The following is a 12142-nucleotide window of genomic DNA, read 5'->3' as shown; positions in this document are numbered from 1 at the left end:
TGATAATGCCAAGATACATGAAAGCTATTTGTTCTGGGAATTGATCTGATAGAACAAGAAACAAAAGCAGATTCAGTAGATTCCCAGCCATTGATGCTGGGAATTGACAGAACTGACCACCTGGCTTCCAGGTACCTCTCAGTGGCACCCCTCCCCACCAGTGCCAACATAGTTGACCCCTCCATCTGCGACCAGTCCAGCCCCGTCTCCAGGGCCAAGGTTCTCAGCTTTGGCTATGCCCTTAGAAGATTTTAAAAATCCTGGAAGCCCTGCCATAACCTCAGGTCAATTACAGGAGAATCTTTAGGTGGGGGCCTGGGGCTTCGGTGGGGGGGGTGGTGTTTAAAGCTTTCCAGGTGATTCCGCTCTTCAGTCACAGCTCAGAACGCTGCTCTGGATCTAGGCAGACCTTGGAAAGAGGGGCTGAAGGGGTCAGCGACCCGGCAGCCTGTCTGGGGGCTCACCTCCCCAACCCCCTCCCCACATCCGGTCATGTAGTGGTGCCTGGCCCCCGCCTGCCCCCATTTGCAACAGGTGAGAATCTTGCTTTTTCTAGTAAGCTTTATGTTGGCTTTATGTGGTCATTATAGACGGGCATAAATATCTAAAAGTGATATTCTGAGGAGTTGGAGCCCCATGGCACTTGCTGTGAAGCCTCCAGGAAGTCTCGGTGCCTCTTTACTGCCAAAGGGCCAGTTCTGTTTCTATTTCTCTGAACTGCAGGCTTCTACTGATGGTGATACTTTTTATTTTGTTTAATTACATATTCTTGACTGTACTAAAATTGCTGAGATAAGGAGTTCCTTGTGGTGCATCGTTGTCACTGCAGGGGCTTGGGTCACTGTTGTGGGGTGGGTTTGATCCCTGACCTGGGAATTCCACTGCTGCAAGCACAGCCCCCGAAAATTGCTGAAACACACACACACACACACACACAACTGGCAGCCATCCAGCTCAGCAGAAAGCCTGGACAGAGGGCTGGGCTTCTACCTTTATCTTTAGACCAAGGCTCTATCTGATGCATCAGTTACAATCACTGCCCCCCTTGTTCCTTGAGTCTGAATTCCTGGTTTTTTTTGGGGGGTGGTGTTTTTGGCTTTTTAGGGCCGCACCTGCGGCATATGGAGGTTCCCAGGCCAGGCTATGGGGCGAATTGCAGAGAATTGGAGCTACAGCTGCCGGCCTACACCACAGCACAGCAACACCAGATCTGAGCCACGTCTGCAACCTATACCACAGCTCATGGCAAGGCCAGATCCTTAACCCACTGAGCAAGGCCAGGGATCAAACCCGCATCCTCATGGATCCTAGTGGGGCTTAACCGCTGAGCCACGAAGGGAACTCCTGAATTCCTGTTTTAATAACCTGCCTCACACTCCAATTCCTATACTTTGGGCTTTATCTGTCTCCCTGAACCAGAGAGCTACCTGCAACTTCAAACTGCCTCAGGCCTGCGACTCACAGACAGTTGTTCATAAAGACCCGTTTCCTACCTCTCCCTTTTCTGTGTTTTACACCCTGAGCACACACTCCCGTTGGTGGCTGTTCGCTGCTGGACGGGATCCTTATCCTCTTTGCTGCAGATCCTTCCCGGTGCTGCCCTGGGCTTGCCTCTGCCCCAGCCCCGCCCACGCTGTCACTTCCTCTCCACCCATCCCCCCGCCGAACTTAGTGGAATCCTCTTGTGACCAGGCAGGAGCGCTTCCTAAGGGCGGGCAGTCCCTGGCTTTTATGTGTTGATACCCTTCATCCCCATGATAGTCTCATGTGTTTGAAATGCTTTTTAGGGTATATACGTAATTTATGTGCTTACTACTCAACAGATCAATAACAGAAATGTTCTATTTTGTGTGATTAAATACATGTTCCGTCATTCAACCTTTTGTCTGCCAGCCATGATTCTAGAGGTGGAGGGTGCAAGACCAGGTTCCTGCTCCATGGGACTTACATTCTTGTTAGAGGAGAATGGCATTAAACACATTAAAAATGTGCTGCTGAGTAAATGCGATGAAGCAAATAGAGCAGGATGCAGTGAGAGCACCTTTAAATTAGGTGGTGAATGAGGAAGAGGCGGTATTTGAGCTAAGGCGTGAATGACAGAAAGGTCTGGGGAAAGGGTTCCAGACAGAGGATGAGCTAGGACAAAGGTCCCGTGGCGGCAACAAGCTTGACCTCATCGGGACAGTGACACGGCTATGGAGGTGGGCGTGGAGGGGAGAGTGGTACCAGGTGACATCAGAGAGGTCGGCGGAATCAGATCAGGTAGAACCTAGACACGGTGTAGGAGGATGGTTACTATGCTACGTGTCATCAAAAGCCTTTGACGGCCTTTAGGTACAGGCACGAAGGGATCCAGTCTACATTTGTGAAACATCACTTGCGTTGCCAGGCAGAGAACACATTGTCGAGGTTGGGGGTGGAAGCAGGGAGGCCTGTCTGAAGGGAAAAATACATCAGCCCAGGTACAGTGCGCTTGGCTTTGACTAGTGGGTTATAACACAGATACAAGTGGGTAGATTCAGAATATATTTGGGGACAAAGTGGATACCAAGAGGGTATTTCAACCCATGGAGTGGAAGTTAAACAAATGGTTCATTTTTAACGTGAACATCTTTATTTTGACAAAAAGTGCAGTATAAAAAATTGTCCTGAAAAGTTTTTTTTTTTTTTTTTTAAGGCAAGGTAAAAATAAAAATAGCTTTTCCTGAGATGAGGAAAAGAGAGTGAAGAACAGATATGGCAAAAGAAACCAAGAGATGTGTAGATGGGAGAAAAGCGACGTTTAAGATGCCTAATAGACACCCATCACTAAAAAATCTTTATACACTCAATGTGCTGGGCAATTTCACAGCAAATAGAAAAGCCCAGCATCCCCACTTGTTAACAAGTCTAAATGATGTTTGCTACGGACAGTGGTGTCCTCTGGCTATCAAATTACATCATGCCACCACGACCATTCTGTTTTATCATTACTCCTTTCAACAAATTGGCAAAAATACTTTGACAGCCACTGGTTTTCCACTCACACATGTCACCTGGTGGCCATGTGACTGCAGAGTCTGTCCGTGGTGAACAGAAGGAGCTGGGGCGGCTTCGGTGGGGGAAGCCAAATCCCAGTGCTCTCCCATTTCACCCTGGCTGCTGACTAATCTCCGTGTAGGGAGAGGATTTCTGCTGATGCCCTGCCTTCTTTCAACACCCTCTCCTCCCCCATGACCCTGGGAACTCCCTGAAGTAGGAGTCCCCCCCACGCTGCTTGAGACTAGTTGGGTGCCATCTATAAGGTGCTGATTGAAACACAGGGACTTGCTGGTAGTCACATCAAAGACGCTGGAACTTAAAGAGCAGTGGGAAGTAAACTATTGCTGCTTTTCCTGAATCACCACTGCAGACATTTTGGAAATTAGGTAAAGAAAATGAATATTATTCATGAGAGAGACACACTTGACCTTTTGACACATTTCCTTTGAAAGATATATATGTATATATATACCTATTCACATTCACACATATTGTGCTTTTATAAAATTGGGGGTTTCCTGACTTTTTTCGCATAAAAATTTGTCATACGCATTTTCTCATACCATCACTTTCCTAAAACATGACCGTAATGACGGCACCCATACGCCCATCCCTTACTTCTTAAACCATTCTCTACGGACAGATATGAATGTTCTTCTCATAGTTTTGCTCATATAAATAATGCTGTGACAAACATCCTCGAATATAAGGTTTTGTTTATGTAGCTGATTCATTTTTTTAAGTTTTCTCGATTCTTAGAAATTAAACAACCAGGTCAAAAGGTAGGAATTTTAAGGCAAATTACCTGACGCAAACTCATTGCCACTAATGATGACAGCAGCTGTTTGAGAGTGCCTATTTCATAACAGCCGTTTTAGGAGTGGATGTAGGATTTTCTCATTCGGGGAAAAAAATAGAGAAAAATGGCATTTGCCTATTTAATAGATTTATTAAAACCCAGTTTGAATCTGAACACGTTCAGATGTCCTTTAGCCATTCTCATGAATTGAGGTATCAATAATTTTCCCATTGTTTTATTAGCAAAAGTTTATTATTTAGCTATTTATATAGTAATAAATGAAACCCTTTGACAGTGATATAATTCTAAACACTTTCCTAGTTTGCCCTTTTGTCTTTTTGAGGTTTTTTTAATCATACTCTGAGAGAATAATGCATCAAAATTGGGGGCAGAGGGAGTTCCATTGTGGTACAGCAGAAATGAATCCAACTAGGAACCATGAGGTTGTGGGTTAATCCCTGGCCTTGCTCAGTGGGTTGGGGATCCAGTGTTGCCATGAGCAGTAGTGTATGTAGGTCGCAGATGCGACTCTGATCCGCATGGCTGTGGCTGTGGTATAGGCCAGCAGCTGTAGCTCCGATTGGACCCCTAGCCTGGGAACCTCCATATGCCCTGGGTGCGGCCCTAAAAACAAAAAAAGAAAAAGGAAAATTGAGAGCAGAGAAGTTCCTACTGTGGCACAGTGAGTTAAGGATCTGGCATTGCCACAGCTATGGTGTCAGTTGCAGCTGTGGCTTGGATTCAGTCCCTGGCCCGGGAACTTCCATATGCTGCAGCTGCAGCCAGAAAAAGAGAAAAAAAAAAAAAAAAAAAAGCAGATATTTGGGAGTCAACTCTGAGATCAAATCCTGGCTCTACCTCTTATTAGTTGTGACCTTTCAAATTTAACTTCTTGAATTTCAATTCCCTATTTTTTAAGTTAATGTCATAATACCAATGATAAATGTATTGTAAAGAGTGAATAGGGAGTTCCCGCTGTGGCTCAGTAGTAATGAACCTGATTAGTGACAGCTCATTACTGCTGGCAACAAGGAAAGTCTGGCTTCACTCCACTAGGCTTCCCCTGACACCATCCCCGGGGGAGGAAGAGGGCACCTCCTTCGGCCAGGTGGAAGCGCAAGTCCAGGCTCCCCTGTGGTCTCGGCAGATACAGCGGGAGGGCAGGAGATGGAGGCAGCGCATTGACGCCTGAGACGAAAATCCCAGCATCTGCTTGTCCTTCTTTGATACCACCCTGGTTAAGGTGCTCCTTAGAGCATCTCAAGAGCAGAAGTCTAGGCTTCCCACGCAGCCTTTACTGGTAGAGGTTGGGGACAGGGAGTGGCACAGTTCTTCCTGTCATGTTGGCTAGAGGAGTGTGGTTATTGTCTAGAAGTGTTTTGTCATGCAGGCTGTCCCTTTCCTACAGCTTTGACTGGAGAGAGCAAGTTTTCATTGGGATTCTTTCAGTCTGGGTCTGTTGGCATTTCCAGGTGGCTTCTTCAGCTTGAAACCTGGAATCCACAAGGCAAAAAGAAACCCCAGGAGAGTCACCATTCCTCAGCTTCCATGCTCCCTAACTGGTCTGCCTTTACTTTCCACCTTCCAGAGTTGGGTTTGTGTACATATAAGGTCCAGCGTTTTCAGTTGGACTTGGAGGAGTAGGGCCAAGCCTATCTGCTCCATCTTCCGGAAGCAGGAGCCTTTCCAGGATGCACTTTGAGAAGCTGCACTTTATCATGCTCTGCCGTTGTGTTGCAACAGCCCAGCATGTTCAAAGTACCTTGTTGCTTACAATGGATAAAGCGCCAAGGCTTGCAAATGATTTATTTACTCTTTGTGAGATTAGAGCAAATACCGGGTTATCCTACCTTCCAGGTACTTTTTGTAGAATAACCAACCACTCCAACACTTGGCAACTTGAAAATGCTTTATTTAGCTCACAGTTGGTCAGAACTTCGCACTGGATGCCATGAAGTGCTTAAGTGTGTCAGTGATCTGCCTGGAGTCAGCTGAAGCCCACTCCTTGGCTGGGCTTTCTCATGTCTAATGCTTCTCCTGGACACAGGGCTGGTTAATAGGGTCTCTCCCTCCTGCAGCTTGCACGGGGGAGTCAGGGATCCAGGGGAGAGAGCGGAAGTGGGTGTGGCCTCTTGAGGTCTCGCTAGGCTCTGGCAGTCATTTTTACCTTATTCTAATGGCCAAAGCAAAGCACAAACTAGTCCAGATTGAACGTGTGTGTGTGTTGGGGGGCGGGGGGGCTGGGGGAGACAGACTCCGTGTGTTGATGGCAGAAGCAGCAAAGTCACTTTAAAGAATGTGATTTACAGGGGAAAGGGGTCAAGAACTGGATAAGCTCACGGGAAGGATGTCTCATGTATGAGACTCATTGGTGATAGAAGGAAACAGCTGATGGCCGGTCAGGGGGTCCACCCAAAATGCAAATCTGATCATGTCACTCAAGAAACTTAAGACTCTTAAATGACTTCCTGACGTCTACAACGAATTCCAAACTCAGAGTAACACACAGTGCTGCCCATGGGCTCACCAGCCTCCCTCCCACCTCATGCTCTACATTCCGATGAATGGATCAGCTCACCACTCCCTTGGACCGGCTGTGTTATTCTAGACTGTGCCCTACCCCTTGTGCTGTTTCTTCTGCCTGCAGTACCCTTCCCAAGCTGCTCCTCAACCATCTTCTGTCTGGCTGGCACCCCCTCCTCCTTCCAGGCTTAGCATGTAGGTCATGCCTTCGAGTTAGACTTTTCTGCCCAACCCGTCCTCATGAGCTGGATTCGCTGACTCATCTCTGTGCTCAAAACATGCCTTGTGCATCATGCTAATTGAGTATATGTTATATCACCATAAGTTATTTCCAAAGTTATTATCCATTCATAAGTCTGGTTTCCCTATTAGACTATGAATTTCTCCAAGACGGAAAGCATCTTCTTACTTTGCTATGTTGCTGTAGTGCTTAGCACAGTGCATATAATGCTGAATAAATAATATGACAGATGCTAGTGGTACCTTGTCCATCTCTCTGGAGCCTTATTACTTTCCTTTGCTCTGGATGAGACTTCCAACTATTGCAGGCTCATGGCAATCCTAGCTGTTCTTGAAATAATTCCCTGTGTGTGTCTTCAGATAAATACGAGGTGAGGCAAGATGCTTCTATTTGGGGATGCTAAAAAGAAAATAGAGTGATTTTTATATGCCTCAGCCAAATAAAAAATGAATTTATAATCATTGTTCATGGGAGAGGCATGCTTTGGTCTTAGTGGCTAAGGATTCAGCCTTGGAATCAGAGTGTCTGGGTTCAGATGTCCTTCTCATTATATATTTGACCATAGGCACAGAACCCAGTCTCTGGGTTAACTTTCTCTGTAAAATGCTGTTAACGTAATTGGGTTGCTCTGAGAAGTCAATGATGCAGTCTTGCAGACAACATAAGCAAGGATCAAACTGTTATGATATGTTTTGTTTTTAGAATGGTTATGGCTAGAACTTTGCATATGTGCCCATAATCTGAAAAGAGAATTTTGCAGAGGTCATATAGTGAAAACTCAAGGCTGTTTATGGTAAATCAAGAGACGTGTCCTTGCACAGAGGCATTAAAAAAAGACTAACTTCTTATATTCAGAATGTCCAGGACTCGTATCTTGGCGCTTTCGCAAGTTAAAGGGCTTGAGTGAAAGGGAGCAATGGAGCTGTAGAGTTGTGGTTTGGTGGAATCTGCAGTGTGTGTGTGTGTGTTCTGTTTCAAAGAACTGGAAACGTCTTTGTTAAATGCCCTGTAAACAAGCTTTGTTGGATTAGCAGAACCTGCAAAAGATATGGTGCCTGAAACCAGAACCATCACTATGTTCTGGTAGGCGGTGGTTTCCAACGCTTCCTAAGAGCCTCCTGCTGAAAACACTTCAGCAAAGCTGCTCTGGCCTCGGCCGGAGAGGGAGGAGCATGCGCACTCTGCTTTCCCTGAAATCCCGCCCCCTTCCACCCCTCCACGTGGGTACAGGGAGCGGGGAGACGGAGTGCCAGACCCCACGTCTCTGGCTTTGTGGCAGCCTGAACAAGTTCCAGCCTCTCTGTTCTCGATTCTTTCACCCACAGAGAGAGACATCAAGGTTCCTTCCATTCTAATCGCTGTGATTTTCGAAGTCTTCCGATCAGCTTTTTCTGGAATTCCCTCCTGCTTCTCTGAGTTCGAGAAGCTCCTCCTTTGGCCCCTACCTTTGGCAAAGACTGTGCACTTCCCTTTTCCAAGAAGGAGTCAGAATTTTCAAAGTATCGGATATTGTATCCCACGCTGTAGATGAGATTATAGGTTGCGCCTGCCAACTTTTATATTGTGGTTCGGGAGAAACTAGGAGAAATAAACATTGGGAGCTGCAGATAAGGAACTAGTGCTCCGCATGCAAGGGGCAGGATTTCAATGAATAACAGCAATCACATGCATGACATTAAGCAAACAGCATGCACATATCGGTAACACAGCATTCGCTGTGTTTAAATCCGCACCGCAGGCATGTTTTGCCGTCGTGTGAGAACCGTGATCCCCCATTCTCATTCAGGTTTTAAAATTCCCGATGTCCCCTCATTCCCAACCCCACAAACACACGGACGTTTCAAGTGCAGTCTTCTGTATTGGGGGACGTTTGAAGTCAGCCAAGGTGGAAAGTCACTGTGTGTAGAAAGCGGCTGTGCGGCGCCGCTTCTCCCTCAAAACAGACATTTGCCTAGGCCTCCCAAAAGCGAACAAAACTGAAATCCCTTTATCCTTACCCGACTAAATCTAGCTTTCAGTAACTGTCATTACCGGCTCAGTATTACCTAACCCTGCTTGGCACATCACAAAGGTAACATTTACACTGTTTACAAAACAGTTCAATAAGTCCCGAGCCCGCAGAACACAGAAGAGAATCTGCTGCTCCAAGATTTTGTTTGATTCTCTGGTGGGGGTTCAGAGGTCTGTGTGACAGGGCTCAGGGACTTTGGTCTCTCCGAGCTTCGGATTTTCCCAGATCCTAACTATCACTCCTGCTGGAGCGTGATCCCTGGCACGGGGAGGCTTGTTTACTTGCTCTCCGGAAGGTCTGGCACCCCCAGGTCCAGCACTACACTTCCAGCAGCTGTCCCTCAATGATTAATGCAAGCAGGAAGATAAACTTCGGGTGGTTCCTAAATCAGAGAACTACCCAGAAGTCAACACTCTAGCTTAACCTTGTGTGGCTGTTCTCAAACCCATGTCTGTCTGATGTCTCCAAGGGCTAAGGTTGGACTTAGTCTACAGCACACCTCCGTCAGGGCTGATTCAATCACCCTTTTCCTAACGTGATCAGCAAGCCCTGATTTTCAAGTCATACGCCTCAAAACCCTCTTCAGAGCGGACTCAGAAAGCAACTCCTACTCTCTTCCCTACCATGGAGACAAAGAAAACCACAGGTCCGATATGGAGAACTTCCGTGAAGGGATCTCCTAATTGGATCCTGCCTATACAGGGTTTTCAAAGTTTGCCTTTTCTAAAATACATGATAGGAGCAGTCAGTAAATTATTTAAAAGAAATTAAAATATGTAGTCTCTTTGTTTCAGCCATCCCATTCCCAGTGCTTTATAATCTACCTTTACTCTTCCATGCTGAAGGAAGGAAGGAAGGAAGGAAGGAAAGGATTTACACGTATAGAAGTGCTTCAGCGAATACAGAGGTGACTTACATTGTGGAATATCAAGCTGATGGACTGTTATAAAATTATGATCACGAGCAGTATAGAATAACATGAGAGTGCTGATTATGTGAAAAAATACCTCATGTGTTGTTAAGTAAATGTATGTATGTGAATACGAACTAGCAAGAAATGTGGAAAATAAAAAAGTTGATATTTGGTAGCTATGACATATTGAGGGTTTTTATTCATTGTCGAAATTTCCATTAACACTGTGACAATATAGTTTGTACAATAAAAGTGTAACATTATTAGTTCCTTTTTACATAGTTTACATGCTCTAAGACTGACTTCATAATTAAGTGTACTCGAGTATAAACTCATTCTATTCTGTGAAGGTTTGAAGACTCTTGAAGAGCCTATATATATATATTTAATATTTATGACATAGGTAGAATGTATATATCATTATTCATGTTTAATAGATGAAGGCTCAGAGGTGCAGGGACATGAGTGGTTTGACCAAGGCTGTTTATTTATCAGTGACAAGCAGGAGTAGAAGGAAGAATGCCATGAATTCCTGAGTGCTGAAACTAAATTGAAAACCCAACCTGTACTGTGTCTTTCAGAGAGCCCAGTAGGGTCCCATATACTCAATGAGAACTTAGTGAACACTGATTTTTTTTTTTTTAAGTTCTAGAAGTAGTTTAGCACTAAACTATAGTGCTATAGTATTGCTATACTATAGCATTGCTATGGGTGAGAGAAGGTGAACCAGTTTAGTCGACTCCAGCCATCTCTGTGTAATCCTTCGTACACACACGGTTGTGAAATGCATCTCAAGTAGAGCATTCATCAGGTCACTGCCCTACTCCAGAACCAATGATGCCCGCAAGTTAATAGTTCAGACTCTAGGAGCTGGATTTCAGGGCCAGAACTCCCCTGCACTCCACGTTAGCTAAACTCTTTGCTTAGAACAATCTGGAGTGTATCACCCCCCCTTTTCAATCCAGCCAGGCTCCCTAATATCTTTCCTCTGGTTGATAATCCCCTCCAAGAGGTTTCAAATTTTGTATTTTCATTGCTAATCTGAAAAGAAAAATATTTTTAAAAATCTGGGTCCTTAGGATGACCTCTTGAAATTGAGTGCTAGCACTCAGTGTAGGTGCCTGGATTCTTGTCTGTCCTTAGAAGCACGCTGACAGCAAGGAGAACATTTTAATTGCGGTGGGCTAATGTGAAAAGAACAGAGGCAGGAACAGAACGCAGTGATGACACGCTAGCTCTATGCGAAGGCCACACCTCCCTGTGATCCACTTAAGCAAATTTTCCCAGTACCTGGGATGGAGCAGCGTGGCGGGAACGTTGAAACATCACACGTCACGCAGTATAAAGCTGCCGAAAGCTGGCACTGTGGCATTCACCTTTTAATGATGTGAGCGTCAATTTGGCTACTGCAAAACATCATCTGTCAAAATAAATGAACCTGTTTCAACTGAATATTACTGGTTTTGTCATGTTGCTATTAATTGTACCCCTCCTTTGGTTATAAATGCTCCATGCCCTTGGTTATTGTTCCAGTTGCTATGGGTGAGTAACAAATTACTCCCAAATTTACTGACTTAAAATAACAACACTTTATCTCTCAGGGATCTGGCAGTTGACCTGGGTCCACTAGGCAGTTCTTTTCCAGGTCTCCCACATTGCTACTGCTAGCTGGGGGTGAATTATCTGAAGGCTCACTCACATGTCTGACACCAGAGTGGGAAGACTGGAACAGCTGGGGCTGGAGTGTCTGGGGCTCCTTGGTCAGGTGTCTCCAACTCCATGCTCTTCCCATGTGGTTTCATGGTTGCTTCATGGTAGCATGACTTATACAAGGTAGCTCAGGGCTCTACAGGTGACAAGTGGGTAGGCAGGTAGATAGATGGATAGATAATAGAGTGACAGGCAGACTGCATCACATTTTCTAATTTTATCAAAGGTCACACAGTCTCACTCTACCACATTCTACTTGGCCCACATTCAAAGGGAGCAGAATTAGATGCTATTTTTATGGAAGATGTGTCCAAGAATTTGTAGACGTGTTTCAAGCCACCACAGTCACAAGTTCCTTCCCTTTCTTATCTGCTTATTCAAATTCTGTCATCCTCTGCAGCCAGGTCAAATGTCCCCAGTCCCCTGAAGACAACACAGGTTGCTCCAGGCCTGCCATTTCTCCTTTAACAAAAATCTCAGAGTTCCCATGGTGGTGCAGTGGTTAACGAATCTGACTAGGAACCATGAGGTTTCAGGTTCGATCCCTGGCCTTGCTCAGTGGGTTAAGGATCTGGCATTGCCATGAGCTGTGGTGTAGGTCGCAGATGCGTTTTGGATCCCGAGTTGCTGTGGCTCTAGTGTAGGCCGGCGGCTACAGCTCCGATTGGACCCCTAGCCTGGGAACCTCCGTATGTCGCTTGAGCGGCCCAAGAAATGGCAAAAAGACAGAAAAAAACAAACAAACAAACAAACAAAAACTCACAGCCTATGGTCTGTACCATAGAGTAAAGCTTTCATTGTATTCAGCCTCATGCTATTTTGTTTCTGATGACAGTGACAAAAATTTTAACAGCCAGTATACATAGGTGATCAAACTAAATTATAATCCCCATATGGGTTCTGTATAAAGGATGCTCTACCAGC

At 45.4% G+C, this 12142-nt stretch overlaps 1 long non-coding RNA gene across 2 annotated transcripts in view; it reads left to right on the top strand.

Annotated features, from left to right (window-relative positions):
* LOC110257552 overlaps nucleotides 435–12142 on the top strand; it is a 71931-nt gene continuing 60223 nt past the window's right edge. For both annotated transcript variants that reach the window (XR_002340327.1, XR_002340326.1), the window contains exon 1: nucleotides 435–534. This is a non-coding gene — a long non-coding RNA (uncharacterized LOC110257552). The remainder of the gene's footprint in view (nucleotides 535–12142) is intronic.

This window comes from Sus scrofa, chromosome 18, assembly GCF_000003025.6.
Source record: "Sus scrofa isolate TJ Tabasco breed Duroc chromosome 18, Sscrofa11.1, whole genome shotgun sequence".
NCBI lineage: Eukaryota > Metazoa > Chordata > Mammalia > Artiodactyla > Suidae > Sus > Sus scrofa.
Note: the sequence above shows the minus strand (reverse complement) of the source record. Positions and strands in the feature narration are given on the sequence as shown.